This window comes from Megalopta genalis, chromosome 5, assembly GCF_051020955.1.
Source record: "Megalopta genalis isolate 19385.01 chromosome 5, iyMegGena1_principal, whole genome shotgun sequence".
Taxonomy (NCBI): Eukaryota; Metazoa; Arthropoda; class Insecta; order Hymenoptera; family Halictidae; genus Megalopta; species Megalopta genalis.
The window spans coordinates 12,038,525-12,060,207 of NC_135017.1; the positions used below are offsets into that span (position 1 = coordinate 12,038,525).

A 21,683-nucleotide genomic window follows, 5' to 3' on the forward strand; every position below is an offset into this window, starting at 1 on the left:
TTCCGGTGCAGTTTTCCCTGGAGAATAAGACAACGTTGGCCTGAAGTTCGCATGTGGCGTGCGAACGACGATAATCGATAAAAATGAGCGAACGGTGCGGTATCGAATGGTATCCGCGCGCTCCGCTCGGCAATTTTATAACTTTCGGGATCGTGGAGGGAGGGGAGGGCGGAGGGATGTTTGGCGAAGGGTCGAGGAACGGAAAAAGGAAGCCAGAGGGTCACCCTAATGTGTCCCGCTGCGCTGGATTTAAGGCGGCCGGTCCGCCACGGTTCTGTTTCAATTTGGCACCGCTCCATTGGCTCGACGTATAGTTCCCGATGCTATCTACCCCACCGGCAACTGGAAAAAGTCGCCGTGCAGTATAAAACACGATCTGGGGCGGACCGGGGATGCCCGATGGACCGGGGCCCCTGCCGGAATAAGCAGCCGCGATAAGAAACGCGAATTCATTCCCGGGGCGTTAACGTAAATATCGCTCGAGTTCACCGCGCCGGCATTCAAGGATAATCCGTTGGATCGACGGGGGAAAAAGCTGGCTGGAGATCCGTTGAACCGATCGAGGCGCCGACGGAAGCCACTGCGGCCATGGGTTCTCAACTACCGCTGCGAGCCGAGAAACGACCGGCTGGAATACGATCGTCGTAATCGGCGGTGTTCGCGAAAGGCGGCGAGGAAAAATTCTACGACGTCCGTCGGTCTCGTTGACGTCGACGGAGTTGAGTACCGCTGGTGCAAGCTGCGCGACTGCTCGGCCGAGGAAAAAGGAGACGAGACGGCGTGGAAGGAGCCGGGCGAGGGTATCATAAAGCTACGCTACTGCGCGTAGTAGCCCGGAAGTATCAGTAGTAAAACGTAGTAGTAAGTAGTAACGGCGTATACGCAGGCGTACGCACGTTCGGGGTCGAAAAAATGCGGCACGGTGGGAGATTCGAGGACGAAACGGAGCGAGACGGAGGATCCGTTTGCGGTTCTCCGGAAGGAGACGCGGAGGCACGGTGGAAGGGGCTGCTCCGCGGTGGTGGGGTCCGCAGACTCCGCGGAGGAGGAGGAGCAGCCGGAGAGGAGTGGGGGGAGCGGTTAATAAGAGAAAAGAAATATGGAGCACGGAATGATGAATATAAAATAAGAAGGCGATGAACGGTGAATGGATGGGTGTGGAACAAAATAATTGCTGGACCAGGGACGCGGTCGGGAACCCGGGCAGAACGTGGCACGGAGTCGCTGACGATATCGAGCCGCGGTTTTATCAAAGCAAAAAATCGATTTTTCGAAGTTCCTTCGGACTAGCCCCAGGACGACGCAGAGCCGAATCTAACGAGGCGCCCTAGGGGACGCAGGGGCGGCTCGAGACGGCGCACAGAGGGGCGAAGCGACGAAGTCGTGTCAGAATCGAAGAACATCCGATAGAAACGAGACAGACCGACGACATTTTCTCTTTTTCACGTTCAAGCTGTAATGGAAATTTATGTTAAGCTCGAAATATTTCAACGAAATCGTGATTTATCCGACACACCGTGCACGGCTGGATTTTATTCTATGACACACGCTACACGTTATTTCCCGTAGATTTTGACGCGCCGATTTCAAATCCGGTCGCGAAACGGATTCAACACTTCGGGATTTTGGCGAACGATCGGCGGGATGTCATTTCAATGAAAAATTCCGATTTCGATGGTTGCCTCAATGAAATCTTTTTTTTTCGAAATCCTGAAGCGGTAGAAAAATATTGCGACCGGATTTGAAATCGGCGTGTCGAAATCTGCGGGGAATAATGTACAGCATGTCGTAGAAAAATGTCCAACCACACATGGTAGAGTAATGTCTCCCTAACTGACGCTCGGATTGTGCCAAAAATGGATAATTTTGGAAAAGGAGATACGATTGTTCGAGCCTTGTGGCTCGTTTTTATAGTTCTTGACAATTCGTAACTGTAAGAACGAACCGCAAGGCTCGGATAATCGTATCTCCTCTTCCCGAATTGTCCACTTTTGTGCGAAATCTGAGCGTCAATTAGGGAGACAATTAAGGAGACAAGTAGGGAGTACTGGGTAAATCACAATTTTGTTGCAACATTTCGAATAAGGCATTGATTTTCATGGTTACAAAATCTCCACGGCGCGTTTCTTCTCTTCCGTTCTCCGATCATCCGGAACGCTTTCGGCTTCAACGCGAAAACAGATCACCGCTTTATCCGATTTCTACGGAAAAAAGTCCTTTGATTTGGACTTCGTCACTTCGGGCCAGCCACTGTGCGACGGCTGGATAGCAGGAGGAGCGGTCCAAGGAAAACAGAAGATCAGGGTGGACGGGGTCGCAATCGAAAAAGCAAACGAGGCAAGACCAAACGGTCGCGAGGAGGAGGAGGAATAAGACGGGGGGTGGGAAGACAGGGTCACGCGAAAAATTCTGGAGCGACGGCGGAGGATCGCGAGGGTGCACGGAGGCAGAGGTTCCTGTAATACGATGTTCGGCCCGCGCTCTGCGCCTGCGTCCCGCGATCCTGAAGTGGCTCCGACTGAACTGAATTCACTCGCCGGCGTCTCTGTGTGACCAGCGAGCGTCGTGTACGTGAATGCCCCCACCCCTCGGCCACGCCGCTCCGTTTCGCCCCACCATCCCTGTTTCTGCCACTCTGTCCGGGTGTTTGACCACATTTCCACACTGGGCCCTCCTCTGTGTGTGCACGCGCGATAGAGAGACGGCGAGAGAGCGCGGGGACGCGAGCGCGCGCGCGCGCGCGCGATCACTCCACCGGAGGTCGATGCTCGCCGGTGTGGACTCTATGTGTCTGCCGGGTCTATGTGCATGCAGGAGTACGCCGGGAAGTATGTGGCCCGTATGTACGTACCGAAGTACGCGGAATACGTGACATATATTGCGCCGATGTACCGGCTTTTTACCGAGTTAATACGAACCGTTGATCGCAACAACGCCGCCGCGCGCCTGATTTTTTCTCGCGGATTTCACGGCGACCAAACACCCCCTGTCCGCGACCGATCCGAGATTCCCGGTGTCCGACGAATCGCGGTGCGATGCTCGAAGACGCGTCGAATGACGTTCCGCAGGATTTTTCGAATTTCACGAGGTACGCGATGACCGGGTCAACGGTGACCCGGGCGATCTTTTCGGTATTTTTGGATAGTTCGCGGCTGTTCCTTCGTTTTCGAACGGATTAGAATCGACCCGGACACCGGGAAACGAGAATTATCCAGGGTTTTCGTGCTTCTGCCACGGTCGGTTTTGTTCAATTAGCGGTTATGCGCTTCCACGTTGGCCACGTGCGACGCGGGAATAGATTGCCGGATACGTAAGCCAGCTATGGATAGAGTCGTGACCGATTTAGGACCGGGGAATCGGGAAGATCATGCGGCCAATCCTGGCGGTCCTATAAAGCGTACCACGGTATTGATCCTACGGGATGCACCTGTAAGTCCGTGGCCCCGAAACAATCTGTTGCACATCCAATACTAATCATTCGCGGACTGATTTTCCACGGAGTATTCGTCGAGTTTGATCCGCGAGACGGCGGCGGATAGCTTTGCGGGGCTTCTTCCAAGATTTTAACAGCGAGCCGTCGCATTGGTCTCTCGACGGTGGGCCCACGATGGACGATGTCCCGAGGCTTCGATTACGCGCACTTTTTCAATCGGCCTCCCGCGATCGAAACAGCGCGGAATGCGCGAAGTGGGCTCGCGCGAGTGTGTATGCACACGGGGCGACATTAATGACCGGCTCCGGAGCGCGAAGAGGCCGTGGAACTTCCGTAATTAGCAAAGTAAATTGCTGGTAACCGAGCGAACTTCCAAAGGACCGGCGTTTCCATAAATTAATAACGCGGGCCCGGCTCTCTCTCTACGCGCGGACCGTAATCCTCGCGAAACGCCGACGGAACTTTTTGGGTTTCGTCTTTTCGACGGCTGCATTTCTCAAGATTCCCGTTCCGCCATGCGCACACCTTCGATGCTCCGCGACGATCGCGTTCGTTGTCGTTCGTTCGATCTAATGTATCGTTGTTATGTTTTATTAATGGAATTTGTTATATTTATATTATTTGGCGAAGCATACGTTCAAGGGTAAGTACGAGATTTGCGGATTTTTATGCAGATTAAGAAATTGCCTACGTCAATTGCGGGAGATAGAAAGAAAATTGGATGTTCGTTCCCTTTTTCATGATTTTATTAGACTGAAAATAATAGAATGACATCTTTGAATTCCCTTTGATCTCTTTGCTATTTGAAATTGAACTACTCATTTTTTTATATAGATGGATAGAGAAATGGTTGATATTCGAACAGTTATAACTTTGTGCAAAAAAATCGTACAACGATGGAACTCGGCTCATTTTAAAGCTCGAAGTGTCTACTTTCAGAAGCTATTAACCAGTTCCTTTTAAAAAAATTAATTGATGATACGACCTATGGGAATCCTCGTTCTGGATTTTATAGAAAATTTCGAATTTTCGAAAAATTGATGATATTCGAACAGCTGTAACTTTGTAAAAAAAAATCGTACAACGATGGAAGTTGGCTCATTTTAAAGCCCGAAGCATCTACTTTAGAAGCCATTGATCAGTTTCTCTTTAAAAAATTGATTGATGATATGACCGATGGGAATCCTCGTTCTAGATTTTACACAAAATTTCGAATTTCCGAAAAATTGATGATATTCGAACAACTGTAACTTTGTAAAAAAAAATCGTACAACGATGGAAGTTGGCTCATTTTAAAGCCCGAAGCGTCTACTTTAGAAGCCATTGATCAGTTTCTCTTTAAAAAATTGATTGATGATATGACCGATGGGAATCCTCGTTCTAGATTTTACACAAAATTTCGAATTTCCGAAAAATTGATGATATTCGAACAGCTGTAACTATATGAAAAGAAATCGTACAACAATGGAACTCGGCTCATTTTAAAGCTCAAAGTGTCTACTTTCAGACGCCATTAATCAGTTTCTCTCTAAAAAATTGATTGATGATATGACCGATGGGTATCCTCGTTCTAGATTTTACACGAAATTTCCAACCATCGAAACATCGATGATATTCAAAACATTGTAGCTTCGTGAAAAAAAATCGCAGAATAACGAAACTAAGCTCATCTTAAAGCCTGAAATCTCTACTTTTACCGCGTATAATTCATTTCCGTTGAAAAAAATCGAGAGAAGCGTGTCACCTCAAATGAGTGATATCTCGACGAAACAAATATCTTCCGAAAGGGAGACGACGCTTTCGCTATCCATAGAAAAGTCCGACATTTCACGACCTAATGCCGAAAAAAAATCGGCGAAATACATTCTTCACCCTTCGATCTAAGAACCGCATCACCGCCGAGTCTCTCCGCCATCCGTATAAATCGTTTCCGAGGGGGACACCGAACCGGGCGACGAAGGAGGAGGCGCCGCCGTAAAACGATGAAATTCGTATTCATTCGGCGTGGTATCTTCCTCCCGTTCCATTCTTCGTCTGTAGCGCCGGTAAATAAATCAATATAGAGTAGTTCCTGTGCTACACCGGTGGCAAGAGAACATTCAATATCCCCTTGTTTCACCGGTGCACCCCCGAAAGAACGTTCCTCCCTTCACAGAGAATTAACGTTGTCGAGCGGCTCGGTGGGCGTGTGCGGCCTGTCCTCGTCTCTCTCTGTGTGCGTGGGTGTGTGCTGTACGCGCGAGCGGAGCCTCCGCCGCCACGAAAAGAGTCTTCAGAATGCGACTCCGATAAAAGGAACACTCACCGGCGTCGGCCGGGCTTTTGAACGGGCACGGGGAGAACTTTCGACTCCGGGAGCCGAGTCGGTCACTCGGAAGATATCGCTCCGGAATCGGCCGCCCTTCCCCGAGGTTTTATCGGGAAAAGAAAGAGCCGCTTATTGGGTAATCCTGCTCGTCCGTGCACAAGCCTCGCCTATAATCCTATCGAAGAAAAACACGGGAACACCCGAGCCCGGCCCGATTTGCCTCGACCCCCGGGAAACCTTCGAGCGGCTACGCAGATTATTTCGCGTCCGATGCCGCTGGAAACAAAATCCCTTACGAGATCACCGGTCGGCTAGCTAGATATTATCTGTAATTACCGTTCTTGTCGCGATAGAGGCTACGATCTCCCGGAACCGGGGACTTCGGCCGGAATAATATCGATATCGTGCGCGCTGTCTTGTCTCGGGAAGCCGGGACAGTATCAGAGAAGGAATTCGAAGTATTTTCAATACGAGAGACTCTCTCGGGCGGGAATATGAACAACGCGGGATAGTAAACTCGATATTATCTCGATGGTATTATGGTCTTGTTCCCTTTAGGATTTTCAATGTGGTGGAAATGCTGTTACACGTGATACCGTGCTCGTCGTAATGAATCTAAATAATTCGAGGTTTTCGGACATCATTGTTCGCTTTAACGATCAGTCAGACCTGCCGAGTTTTATACACGATCAATGTGTATTGTTTTATTATAACGAGATTGGATTTATTTGTTATCATAATATACAGAGTGTCCCAAAATTATTGTGCAAGCGAGGAACGAGGGGTTCCCGAGATCATTTGAAGTAAGCTTTTTTTTAAATACTAGATTTACGCCACTAATTTTTTAATTTACGATTATTCATATCGTAAAGATACATTTATGAGTTATTTATTCAATTTATACGTTACTTACGCGGCAAATGCTACAATAACACTTGTTAAAAATCAGAATGAATGTCTTATTGTTACTTTTCTAAACTAATATAAAACAGCTGTTTTTTTATGCTCCGTAAATTTAGTGTTAACGAAAGACAGTGACTAATGAGAGGCGAGATCAGTCGAAGCTCGAAGGACATTTTTTTAATTCATAGGCTCGGATAAAAAAGTTAAAAAGGGAGAGATTTCTCTGTCGTTCCAAGTACAGCAATGTCTCTCCAATTGACGCTCAGATTGTCCACAAAAATGGACAATTTTGGAAGAGAAGATACGATTGTTCGAGCCTTGTTGCTCGTATCTCCTCTTCCCAAATTGTCCATTTCTGTACGCAACCTGAGCGTCAGTAAGGGAGACATTACTGTAATAGCAAAATTTAAAAAAAAAATGCATTTCAGCCTTTTCACGTCCCTTTATGATCTAAAAAAAATTCATTCAGTTCAGTTTCGAAAAAGTTATACCATTTTCAAATGTGTACGAACACTTTTGTGGGCCGCAGTACGCTCGAATAAAGAAGATTATCCGAAAATATCTTCAAATAACAGGACGCTTAGAAGAAGAACGCAGAGGCCAATCGTTCCGACGATGTTTCAGCGCGTATCGTATTGTCTCGCATCGCGGAAGCCCTATTTCCGGTGGATTTATCGGCGGAGTAAACTGCCGAGGTTGTTTCGCGCGGCCGCGGAAATTAGGCGACAAAAGTGATTCATGTCGAAGGACAGTTCTCGCTCGTTTCGCCGTCGTTATTTCCTTGAAGGGCTGCGGGAACTTCGAGTGCGCCGGGGTCATTTGTTCCGCCGAAAGTCCCTGGCCGACGATGGACCTTCTCTCGTTAACGAACTTTCGGCCTTTCAAACAATTAATCGCGAGTCGCGGAGCCCGCCGAAGAATTAATCCGACGAGGACGGAAGCTCCCAGCTCTCCGGTCAAGCCATCTCGGACCTCGTCAAACCACGTCGAACGTTATCAAACCTCTTCGAACGTCATCGTCGAAGCTCGACGAAGTCGATATTGGAACAACACGAAATATTTATAGCGTCGAATATCGAATTATACAGGGTGTTTCATGATTCATGGCAGAGATTGGGTCAGGTGGAAAATTAGACGGAGAATCAAGGATAATAAAATCGTGGTGGCTTCGTTTTCGAGAAAAAGATCGAACTCGAGTATCGATAGAATATACATTCTACTATTTAATAATTTATTTATTTATTTTAACCATTATTTTCAGTCGAGACGCCGTCGAAAATGCGCGTATTCGACGTTTGATTCTGATTTCCTCTAAAACGAAGCCCTCCACGCGATTTCGTTGGTTCTTCGTTCTCGTCCGATCTCCAACCGTAGAATCTGGCTGAGCCAATCCGTGCAATGGATTATGAAACAGCCTGTATACAGCGAGAAACAACGCCGCGACGTGTCCGGCGAGAAGAACGCGTTTCGCATGCCGGATAGATCGTAGGGAATAATGCGCGGGGATACATGGCGAGTCCATAAGATTACGAGTAATTGGACGGGCGCAAGTAATTCAATCCAGCGTGGCATCTCGGTCAAAGGTTATAGAATGACGCCGGGAGATCGATCGGCCGCTTCCCGAAGTGGATAAACGAGTAACTGCTCGCAGCCATGCCTCCGCTAAATGTCAAGCGTGTGTAGACCCCTTTGAAAAGTTTCTGCGATCAAAAACCGAGGACAACGAACCGGCGCGGGTTCTCAAGAAACCACCCGAGACCTGTTCAAACGGGCTCGAAAACTCTCTGAAGGTTCCACGGTCCTCGAATTTAGAATTATTCATGACGGAGTACAGATATCACCGAGAAAGACAGGACGCTAACGGCGGCACGTCGATTTTAATCGAATTCCTACCGATAAATCTGATATTTAATCTGACGTTAGCCTAACATTTAATCTGATATTTAATCTGATATTTAATCTAATATTTAGTCCGATGTTTAATCCAATATTAATAAAGATATTTTACGTTTCAATCTTCTGCCCGCTCGATGTATTCATTTTCCTCGCGTGGAAAAAAATCTGTTCCGAATTTGCTCTGTTTTTGTGTGAATTATGTGTTTACATACGATATAATAAATAATAGATAAAATAAATTAGTACATTAATAAAATGGAAAAGTAGAATAATAATTATTCGTAAAATTCGTCTGTTGCACGTGTAAAAAATGTGTTTGCGGTGCAGCGATGCACCATCCGTAAAAAATGCGACCTATAATAAATTTGATGATAATTTGTCTTCTATCCAAAGAATGTGCATGTCTAAAATGAACAAAAATACATGCTTTCTAATTACAGTAAATTCTCCCTAATTGACCCTTAGCTTGTACACGAAAGTGGACAATTTGGGAGGAGGAGATTATAGTTACCGATTGTCAATAACTATAAAACCAAACCTCAAGAGGTTATATTTATTACATTATTTATTATTACTATTATTACATTATTTCGTTATATACAAAATAATCGTATCTCCTCCCCCCGAATTGTCCATTTTTGTTTCCAAGCTGAGCGTCAATTAGAGAAAGTTTATCGCATTATGCGCGTGAAAGTTATTTCATTGACGCAACGTTCGCGTAAAAATTGAACAAATTCACAAATTTATTTAGCACGTTCATTGCAAAATGTCGACGGGTCTGGCGTTGGTGCGACAACGTTTCCGTGAAATGTCAAACTGGATAATAATAATTCGTTCACGGGCTGGCGGTTTATCAGTTTTGTATTAATTTTATTTAGAAGCAAGGGCGAGTCTGCGTGCCGAGGGGAAGAACGGTTATTTAAATTTGTAAAACGGCATCGCGAAGGGTCAAGTTCGTTCGTCAATGAAAATAGAACGGTAAATTTCGTTCGGAAGACAGAGAGCTCGACGGGCAGGGGCACCGAGACGAGCACGGCCGTCATAAAACGGTGTTAAAGCGGCCGCCCCCCTCGGTAAAAAAAAGATATATATATATATATATATATATATATATATATATATATATATATATATATATTAATCATGCTGTTCCCGATCTCCTTTCGCGGGCACACACCGGAGAGTGATTTATAGGCGGGTGTTTATATAGAATCGGGAGACACTCGAGGCTCATTCTTCTCACGCGGATTGTTTCGGCGATCGCTGTCACCGATATTTTTTCCGCTCGCCGCGGCAAGTGCGTCGTCACCCTTTCCGCTCGATTTTGCTGGAAAAATTTTATTCGAAAACAATCGTCCCTCGCGGCGAGACGATCGATTCATAAAACTGCCCCCGGCGCGAACCGTACACCTGCGTGAATTCAATTGGAAAAAATATATATAAATATATATATATATATATATATATATATATATATATATATATATATTTTATATATATATCTCTCTATATATATATATATATATATAGAGAGAGAGAGAGAGAGAGAGAGGGAGAGAGAGAGGGAGAGGGAGGGAGAGAATGTTGTTTCGCTTGGCGGTTAATGAAAATCACGTTTTTACGAGCGGTCGTTAATTAAGGATGCGCGCACCCTTCCCTCAGACTTCTCGACGGAGTCGTCTGACCATTGCTGGCATATTCTACTTAATTACACGGTGCTCCAATTTTTTACACAGACGCTACCATTGTTGGTATTTTCGCCTGACAAAAATATATTTCGCGCTCGGAGTAACGACGAACACGTGTGCGGAGAATGATGAACGGAAGGTCTTTCAGTCTTTTAGAGAGAAAAATCTCAAAGATCGTCCCGAAGTTAAAAATATGTAGTATGTGTTCTTACTAACACGGAATAATTTACAGAAGCTATCGTTGAACAACATTTATAAACGAGAATGTAATTGTAAAATACACATATCGATTCTGTCAAATCAATGAAAGGCTCGTGAACGACGAATTTTCAATTACTGCCCAGCAAACGATCAACAAATGCAGAATAAACTGAGAACAAATTAGCAACAACTTAACACAAAATTAATGTAAATAATAATTTCACATTTTTAATTTCACTGTTTCTATTTCGCTTTTAATTGTCTATATAATTTTCTTCTTTTTCCAATTTCGTGTGTACGCAATAAAAAACACAAGAAAATAGAAAAATGAAAGAAATAATGGAATAAAATAAAAACTGAAAATTAAGAAGTTACACAATTATAAAACGATAGAATTAATATTTCCATTGATACGACACAAATTCTTACTACACCCAAGGATATACATTTGTGTTATCTTTCGTTATCTTTTGTCTGTATATGGGTAAATATAGTACCTATAGTGTAATCTACGGTGCTATAACGTACTATTTATGGTGCAGGATTCTCCACCGTTTCCTGGTGTCTCTATCACAGCACATTGAATCGGTGTGTTCATAGGGAGCACCCGTTGGATTCCAAAAAATGTCCTAAACGTCCGCCCGGCCATCGGAAGGGGTGCGAAACCGTGCTAGGGGCGCCGAGGCGAAAAAAAAATAGGGCGAAACAGGGGGAATGTCGGGCGTAAAAGGAAGTCTCTTTGATTTTCAGACGAGCCCGCAATTATCCCTCTCGCACGTTCCACATACCGGAACTAGAGCAGTCGGATCGTTACGATGCCTTTTCTCCTCCCCCCCTTTCTTTCGGCTGCTCCCCCTCCGTTATCCCGCGCGGCTGTGGCTCGCCGCGAAAATGCATGAAGAGATTCACGGAAAAGACGAAAGGAAGAATCGTGCCCGGAGCCACGGGGGAGAGAGCCCGGCGGTCGCGGGGTTCCGCCGAGAGAGCGGGGGTCAGGGAGCAAAGAGAGAGAGAGAGAGAGAGAAAGATCGGTGCTAGCAATCGCGGAGACAATGGGGACCGAGCTGAATGAGAGGCTCGAGTCTGCCGTTTGTCGCGGAACCGACGCCGTCGCCCCCGGATTCGTCGCCTCATTAAAAATCATCCACGCAGGCCTTCTCAAAAACTGATTCGGAAGGCCACGGTTAATCACCGGAGGGCCACTCGTGGGGCCTCTTTATCGGCCGCTTTGCGCCCCCCCTTCCCCACCTTTCTCTCTGTCCCCCGCGCCGACTGATCGCTCGATTCCGCTCCGAACCGAGGCCGCTTTGTCGCCGGATCGATCCTCCTGGCTAACTCCCGCCGGAGATCCTCGAAAAAGGGCTTTGTGAGGCCTGCATTGTGCCAGGCGATCGAATCTGCGAGATTCCAATCGTGACCGTTGACATTTGTCGGCCGAACTGCGGCCGGAGGTCAACGGTTTCCTGAGAGGCTGTTTGAACGCTCGCTGAGAACATTGCAGGCTTCTGGTAGGATGCGGAAAATTGTTGACGGTTCGATAAAGCTACTTGGTAACTGAAAGTCAAAGTATGATGCGGTTTGAGAAGGTTGGAGGCTGTTTGGAACGGTCGCAGATAATTTTTTGGACCTCCGATAGAATACAGAAAATTGTTAACGATTCAAAACAGTTACTTAGTGTCTGAAACTCGCGGTATGACGCGGTTTGAGGAGGTCGAAGGCTGTTTGAAACAGTCGCCGATAACTTCTTAGGCTTCCAATAGGACGCAGAAAATTGTTAACGGTTCGAAGCAGTTATTTAGTGACTGAAACTCGCGGTATGATGCGGTTTGAGAAGGTCGGAGGCTGTTTGGAACAATCGCCGATAACTTTTTAGACCTCCGATAGGGCGCAGAAAATTGTTAACAGTTTGGTACAGTTATTTAGTAACTGAAACTGATGGTTTGAGACGGTTGGAGCAAGTTTGAACGCGCGCAAGGCTCGCGAGAAAAGCACACAATCCCGCATCGCTTGTCAAACACAGCATCCATTGCGAACGGCGATGTTTGACGTCGTTTGAATGAGCGGCCGAGCCGTAGATCAATGATTTTACCATTGAAGAATCAAACGGAATGCCGTGTAGGCCTGAAATGCCGGAGGTAATCCCGTGTAAGCACCGATACTGGGTCACGACTGGACAGGGCATGGATTTTCGCTTATAGTAAATAAGCCGCGTATATCGGACTTTGAAGAGGACTCTGTTTCACTCGGGCGGCGCGGCGGCACGCTCGATATCTTTGATGCGCGCTGCGAAAAACCGGCGGCGCGTCGTCAAAAGGAAAATTAATCTGTCCTTTGAAAATGTGGCCAATAATTTTCAATCTTCATTTTCACATCGTGGAAAGGTAACAGAGATGACGAAAAAAGTCACGCGTTCGCGTTTCAAAGCGTTCGCCATTCTTTCGAGTTTCCGGTTCTCTTTAATCAAATTTCGCTCGAACAAAATTCTCCGAGTTGACTTGAAATTTGGTAATTTCGTTCCTGCGCTCCGAGCCTCGAAGAATCGATTGCGCTTATCGAAGATCGACCATCGACCCGACACAGAGCTGGATTATATACCTGCGATTAGGTGATACAGTAATTTCTCCCGGAAATGTCAGATTTCGGGTTGCTGTGAATTTCCTTCTGCTAATCCTACGCCTATATAATCTATTGTCAGTGAATCAGGTAAGAATTGGCCTCCGAATTGCTTTCGAATAGTGGCAAAAAGTTAGCTAACAGGGATTGGAATTAAAATCGAAAATTTGTCAAAATTCATCTTCCGCAGCGTCGACCTTGGTCGCTTCGGACCGCGATAAAGAAGAAAGAAAAAATCGTAGATCGAAAACTTTGACGTCGTTCGAAAGAGAAGACTCTGATCTTGAAGATCGTGGTAATCGGAATCGTGGGAAAAATTTTTCAGACCCTGGAGAGACGTTCGAACGCAGAGTTTCCGAGGAGGAGAAACCGAAGGTGGAAAATACACTTTCGCTAATGAAAAAATATTTTTCATTGAAAATGATTTAGGGAGATTATAGTAGAGACTTTTCCAAATCGATCTAGACGGTATAGATTATTGTACAATTATTTTTCGCCGACTGTCCCGAGTTTCTATGAAACGGAGCCGCGGAGCTCGAAGAATCGCGACTTAGTATTCTCGGATCTGCCGGTTTTGATTCCGACCTCCGAACATTTCTGGGAGAAATGACTGTACCTGGCCCCGTTCCCATCGTCCTCCCTCGCCGCAGCCTCTTTATTTCGCTCCTCTGGTTCGGCTCCTGTCTCGGTGTGTCCCGCGACGCGACAATTAGTCCTCAATTATGAAACCTCCCTCGGTAGGGTAACGGGTGATCCGGAAAGGAAGGGTGGCGACGGAACGCCGCTTGAGAACGCGTCACACACGAGCAGCCAGCACCCCAACCGGCGCGGTTCCTTCCTCTCCGGTACCTGTCGGGAACTCGGCGTACCCGATCGAAAGCCTCCTGTGCATGTACTTTTCGTGTCGGTGCTAAACCGATGAAGGGTCGTCGGCATCGACTCGACAGGGGACCTATCCAGTTCCTATGGGGTGGCGCGGGATGCGCGGCAGAAACTATTCCCCGCGTTGCTAACCGATTGACACCTCGGTCTGGGTTAATCATTGGGGTTCTGCTCGAGCGCGGCTTTTCCTGAGTTTCGCCGGGTGCCGGACGGGTTTTGCCGAGATTTAATATGCGTTTCACGCGGTTCTCGCTGGCTTTGCATTACGTTCTACTTGGATTTCGTATGTGTTTCGCTAGGCATGGGATGGATTCTACTTAGATCTGACGGAGAAGCAAAGGCAACAGAAAATCAAATATACAGTTGTTATGGATAGTATTAATAGTTTAATAATGGTACAATCTTTAATTTGTTGTATAAATTATCTTTTTTTCATTTCAATTCTATTCTAAATATTTTATTTTATTTTATTTTCTTGTTTTATTTTTCTATTTTATTTTATTTTCTTGTTTTATTTTATCTATTTTATTTTATTTTATTTATGGCACATGATGTGCATATAAGGATGTAATATATTTGATTAGATTTGCACTAGGATTTAGTTAGCTTTGATGTGTCTTTGACTAAGATCGGATTAGCTCCTGCTCAAGTTCGGTATCTATTTGGAGTATATTGGACCAAGGTTTCCCGACTTGGTATTAACAGCAATTTCTGATCACCGTGACATGTCCGAAGACTGGATACTCGAACTCAGAGGTTAACTGTTTCGAGAAGCTAATAAAGAATGTTCCTTAGCACTGCGAAGGTGGAAGGTGGTAGGTGGAAGGTGGCTGGTCGTCGCGAGAGCCCGAAGAAGGAGGGGGAGGGGGCAAAAAGGGCCGTGGAGAGGCTAGCGAAAGATAATTAGATATTGATTTCGCATTAGAGGCGCATTAAGATGGACGGCTATTCATTAACGTGTTATAACGGAGGGTCTTCGTTCATTGGCCGATCTATTAAAATCAAAGGATAGTCGAGACCTTCTGCATATTATATCCGCTCGTCCGACCTTTCTCCCTTTTTCCTCCATTCTTTCGCCTACCCCTTTGAAAAGCTCTCTCCCCCATTGTCTGAATGCGACTGCCTTACCAGCGAGTCTTGTCTCTCGCGATCAACCGTGAAAGAATCTTCGAGCCGCCTGGAATAGATCTCGCGAGCCTTTCTTTTCGTCGATCCGGTCGGCCACGATCTTAACGGGCCCAATAAGCGACAAATATTCTCTAATCGACGCTGAGATTATTGCGCACAAAAATGGACAATTTGGGAAGTGGAGATACGATTATTCGAGCCTTGTGCCACGTTTTTATAATCGTTGACAATTGGCAACTATGAAAATGAGCCGCGAGCATCGAATAATCGTATCTCCTCTTTACAAATTGTCCATGTTCGTTTACAAGCTGAAGGAAAATTAGAGAGAATTTACTGTACAGCGGCGGCCATACGCACGAAAAACGATATAAATTTTCTCAAACTCGACTAAATGTCTTGAATTTGTTTTCAGAGCCTATTCGAATAGCCTATTCGACGATGACTTGGAGTGACGGAAAAAAGAGTTCTCGTCTTATAACTAATTTACAACGAAAATTTAGAGAATTAAAAAAACGTATATTGGTCATTGTTTAACAGGCTGATCCTTCTGCCATCTAAAAAGTTGCCATCTAAATTCGTGCTTACAATTTCAGGTACATTTAGGAAACGTTTACCATCCTCTCAAATATTCACCGCTACTTTTTCCATCGCGGAACCGTGCGATCTCGCGCATTAAAAGATTGAGCACAGTCTATTTCCGGTATCGACGGTTTCAACGAAGCTGGAAGCACGAGAAATTGAAGTGCACCTTGTTGCGAATAAATACCGCGAAGTCAGGAATACTGATAAACAAGAGGATACGAGACGGAATTTCCGGGAACATGACAAAGGCAAACGAGAACGTTGCATTGCCGGACGGTGTACTTCTTTCTCGGAAAGGCAATCTAATATTCAAATCTTCGCGGAAACGGGTAAGTAAGGCGAATCGAATGTTGCTAGTGGAACTTCACGGAAGATTATAGTACCAGTGCAAATTACAGTAATTTCTCCCTAATTCGCGCTCAGATTGCGCACAAAAATGGACAATTTGGGAAGAGGAGATACGATTCGACTTTCGTCGAAGTTTCAAATTTTCGAGAAAATTGTTGATATTCAAATAGCTGTAACTTTGTGCCAAAAAATCGTACAACGATGGAACTTGGCTCATTTCGAAGCCCAAAGTGTCTACTTTCAGAAGCCATTGATCAGTTTCTCTTTAAAAAATTGATTGATGATATGACCGATGGGAATCCTCGTTCTAGATTTCACACAAAATTTCGAATTTCCGAAAAATTGATGATATTCTAACAGTTATAACTTTGTGCAAAAAAATCGTACAACAATGGAACTCGGCTCATTTTAAAGCCCGAACTCTCTACTTTCAAAAGCTATTAACCAGTTCCTTTTAAAAAAATTGATTGGTGATATGACCGATGGGAATCCTCGTTCTAGTTTTTACAGAAAGTTTCGAATTTTTGAAAAATTGATGATATTCGAACAGCTCTAACTTTGTGCAAAAAAATCGTACAACGATGGAAGTTGGCTCATTTTAAAGCTCGAAGTCTCTACTTTCAAAAGCTATTAACCAGTTCCTTTTAAAAAAATTGATTGATGATATGACCGATGGGAACCCTCGTTCTAGATTTTACAGAAAATTTCGAATTTTTGAAAAATTGATGATATTCGAACAGCTCTAACTTTGTGCAAAAAAATCGTACAACAATAAAACTAGGCTCATTTTAAAGCCCGAAGTCTCTACTTTCAAAAGATATTAACCAGTTCCTTTTAAAAAAATTGATTGATGATATGACCGATGAGAAACCTCGTTCTAGATTTTACACGAAATTTCGAACCTTCGAAATATCAACGACATTCAAAATACTGTAACTTCGTGAATAAAAATCGTGGAACAACGAAACGAAACTCATTTTAAAGCCTGAAATCTCTACTTTTTCTCTGTATAATTCATTTTCGTCGAAAAAGACGAAGAAAGAAGAAGAATCTATATCAGGCAAAGTAGAAACGTGTCATTTATGGAATCTTGGAATTAGGGAGAAATTACTGTACCCGGTGGAAATTCCATAACGAAGGAAAAAACCGCGCACCGACGCGAGGATGAATGATCTGCGAACGTTTTCGGCGCTCGTTCGACAGCTTGGAGATCCAGCGAAGTGCACAAAGGCGCGCGCGCGCGCATTTCGGCCGGATAAAGAAAACCGCGCGGGAAAGCCGAAGCCATTCGAATATTTAGCACACCAATTATCCCCGAATATCGGACCAATTAACGCGCACAGTGGCGAAAGACCGTGGCCACGATGAAAGCGCGACATGTTCATTATACAGGAGGCCGAGAATTTATTAGTTCGACGCCGTATCTTTAATCGATAGGACACGCCGCTGACATCGGCGCCGGGTAAACGAGCCAATAATGAACCGGATGGAAAGGAACGACGCCGCCAATTATTTCTGACGAGTTCGCGCGAGAAAAACACGCTGGCCACGTTCCCGCGAAAGATCGCTCGAGAATATTCGGCGGCGCTGCCCACCGCGGTCGACGCCGCTGGCCGGCCGAACGGCGGGAAGATTCAAATTGAATTCCGCGAAGTACTTCAAAGCGATTTCTCGGCGCATTCAATTATTCCGGAGGCGCAATCGGAACACCGGTTTCTGCGGCGTCGGCACGGGGGCCGAGATTTTCGCGAGTGAAACCGCCGCGGCGCGGGCGGTGCGGCCGGTCTAGAATTTTGAGATGTAGATTAGGGACGCGGAATCGTCCGGCGGCCGGCGGCCATCAATCTTCTTCAGCGGCGGCGCAAAACTCTAGTTACAAAGGATTCATTCCGCGAACTGATAAGTCCGTCGACTGCTAATCAGCCTGATTTACATTCTTCCCGACGATTTCTTTCGGGGCCGGCCGGTCGTGCCGCGGCCATCCCTGCGAAACATCCGGCTCGCGTGCGCCCCGGCGCCCGATTGCAGGTAAATGCACCTCGGGGCCGCACGTCCGACTTTTCGCGGAAGCATGCAAAATATCCGGCGGAGAGGAGGGCGCCCCGACACGCGTGATACGCGGAAGGAACGTAAAGCCCCGCTTCCGGAAACCTCTACACACCGGCCGTACTTATGGTAATATCGAACCGGAAGTCGCTTTTACGACGCTGCCCCCCCCCCCCTCCTTCTCTTCTCCTGCCGCCGAAGAAAATTGCAAATTATTCTTTCGGAACGGTTCTGCTTAGGAACGTCACGGAAACTATCGAGCACCGGTTTATTTGCTGTGAGACTCTCGCGGACGAACGTAATCGCCCACCGGGACCGTGACTGCAGCCGGAAAATAGGTTATGTTCGGTGGCACTCGGCTCTCGCACTCCTACGCCACTGTTCAGTTTTTCTACGCTGTTTCGTTCCCGTTCTAAAGTCGAAGAATTCGTCGTTTATCGACTCTTCCTTGTCGATGTTCGAACTTTTTCACTTTTTAGAACGAGGCTTGCTATACGTGGTTTTGTTGAGAAATAATGTTTACTTTTTAACAATATTTATTAACGGAAATCTAACTATGAAATGTGTACATTGAGGTATGCAACTTCAGAAACTAATTGGCAGTTGGAACAAATATTCGGAGAAATTGAGTACAAACATTATTTCCACCACTCTAATAGCAACCATTTTTTTATATGTTAATGTTAAGATTTTTACTCTACGTAATAACACTGATTATATTACACTTAAGAATGAAAATTTGTGTAATTTAATACTTGCATTTTCATTCATTCCTGTCGACTTAATAATATTAATATTGCAAGTCAATTTAATATTTATAATAATATTTATACTAGCTTGATATTGCTAAGTCGACGAGAATTAATACCTAACCTACCAGCAATTTGTTAAACTAAGAAAAGCGCTGTAACAGTGCGTCGGACGAACGCGTTGCAGGACTCGCCGATTAATTTCGTCGAAACGCAACGATTCTAAAGTCGATTCGTATCCGGCGTCCGGGCTAGATGAAGAATGAGCGCGCACACGAAATAATCTCGGGGGGTGAGGCAAGGGGGAGAAGGGAAAAAAAAGAAGTTTTCCCACATTTCCGGGCAGACCCGGAAAGTTACGAACGCCGCGGTCTCGGCTTACATTCTACTCCCTAAACGACATCGTTTATTATTTTAATGACGTCATTAGTGGAATTTAAATAAACTTGTCTGCAAGCCACTTCGTCCTCCCACGGCGGCAGTTTTATTCGTCGTCGTTCCCGACGTTCGGCGACTCGCGCTACATTTACACTGCCATTAGTGTCTTATTTTTCGTGAAATATCGCGCGATGACGTTCGCTAATTCCCCGGGACGGTCGACCGATATTTCGCGCTTGTGTCCCGCGCGAACGCTTTTTAAATCGATACACGACGCGCCAGAAATATTTGGAAACGTAGTATCGGATTTTGTACAGAAATTGTTCATCGCGAGCACGGATTCTAAATCTTCTATCCAAGGGCTAACCGTGACAAAGCTTATAACGCGTCTGGAAAGGTTCAAGTCGGATATTTTTGCCGTCTTTGCAACATTGACCGACCCTAAATTTGGCTGAGTATCCACTTTTGAATTTCTTACAAGCCTGTAGCGACATTTTTATCCACGCTTGCAGTATATTTATTAGCAGCAGATTTAGGTAGATATTTATTTTACACATTAGATATATATTTAGCAATAATAATATTAAAATAATAAAAATATAGTAATAATATTAAATAATATTATATTATTATTATATATAGATTTAGATAGATATTTATCAGCAGATTTAAATCAGAAAAATATATACACATAAATAGAATTTTTTTTAATATCTAGACATGATATAAATGTTTATAGTTTTCAGTCCAGGTTTGGTGAAACCTGCTGATTCGAATAGTTGAGAAGTTCGTACCCCCTCCCCCCTCCCCCTGATATGCTGCGGGGAGAATTTTCGGGGATTCCCAATTAAATGACGCCGTGATACGTCGAACGATTTTTCGCGCAACGTTCGTGTCGAACTCGCGAACTTTCTGCGTCTTTGTGACACGCGAAACGCCGGCAGTGACTGGAGGGCTCCCTTCAGAGAGTGTTAAAAGTGCTACAGTGGCACAAAGAGGGACACTCCCTTCAGCAAGTATCAAAAGCATCGCGACATGGAGGTCTTCACGGTACCACGGCGATGCACAAAGAGCGAATTTTTAAGATTTCGTGCGGCGAACTTTTCCTGCGATTTAGTGCCACTTTTAGGCCGCTCCGCGGACTCTCGGTCTCGCTGCGGTCGAACATCTTTTATTCATCCAGCTTCCAGCCGATTCGGTAACCACCGTTTAAGAAACAATAACTAATTCCTGAACATCGTCTCTCTCGTTTTCTATTTTCCAGCTATTCCTTTATTGCGTGTTCCAGTTCGTTCTTTGTTATCTGTTCCAGTTCATTCCTTGTTATATGGTCCAGTTATATCTTTATCATGTACTCCAGTTATTTATTTATCATGTATTCCAGCGATTCAGTTATTTATGGTTTTTCGGTGCCATAGAAAATTTTGAAGTTCCTTGTTCGATAAAGTAATTCAAATTACTAGCACGCTGTACTTTAGGATGACGTCAAGTTGGTCAGCCTGCAGGATGGAATTAATCTGCCTTGTCCACAGAAACATATTTAAACCAAGGTGCAACGCAAAACACGATTTCTTGTTCAATAATAAAATCATTGCAATTATAGGATATACGTAGAAATTATTTAACAGTAAAATCGCACGGATTACTGGTTCAGTAATTAAATACGGGCATCAAAAAGTGTAGACTTCTACGCTGTTAGGTTGTCGACCCTGCAGAAGGTAGGTAACATAACCAAACTATTCTTTAAGTGAACGATGACGCGAAAATATCAGAAATCATTGCAGCTTCTACGACAGTGGCGACAAGAAAAATCTGTGTCGCAATGATGTCAACGGTTGGCCAGCCTGCGCGATGGAATTAACCTAGCCCAACAGTCTCCGGCAGCAGCAGATCACCGCGAAATATCACGGCCTCCTCTCTCGCCTTATATTCACCGTGGACGGTCGACGAGCTCGGAATCGCTAACTCGCCTTTTGAAAACGAGCCATGTGCGCAAGTTCAACGGAAGCGAGACAATGGGGACAGGCCGGAGAAGAAAGACCGTCGTCGTCGTGGGGCCTACTCGGCGAGTCCGCGTCATTTTTATATTGTTCCTCGAAAACAAACCCCGAGCCACGGCCTAGAAACGCTCCGTTCCGTCGGAGAGGCTTCGACATTTATTGTCGCGTCTTATTATCCGGCGTCTTTCTGTTTAACCCGCGCCAACGGAATCGGGTAATCCCCATATTAAAGCACCCATGGTGCCCCCACCTCCTCCCCCGCGAATCGCGTACACAGTCCTGCCAACCAATTACAGTAAATTCTCCACAATTGTCCTGCAACTTGTAAACAGAAAATGGACACTTTGGTAATAATAGTATCTCATATTCCTAAATTGTCCGTTTTCGTTTACAGGACGAGGGACAATTGTAGAGAATTTACTTCGCGCGAACGAACATTTCTGTATTTTTTCGAGCATCGTTTCGAAACAAATTCGATATTTCTAACAAAACAAAATAAATTATTTCAGGCACCGGACATAATAGTAT

The 21,683-nt window shown here is 45.2% G+C and overlaps 1 protein-coding gene across 4 annotated transcripts in view; it reads right to left on the minus strand.

Moving 5' to 3' along the window:
• The window catches only part of RhoGAP100F (Rho GTPase activating protein at 100F), a 58,012-nt gene that overhangs the window by 24,409 nt on the left and 11,920 nt on the right, over positions 1-21,683 (minus strand). The window lies entirely within an intron of this gene.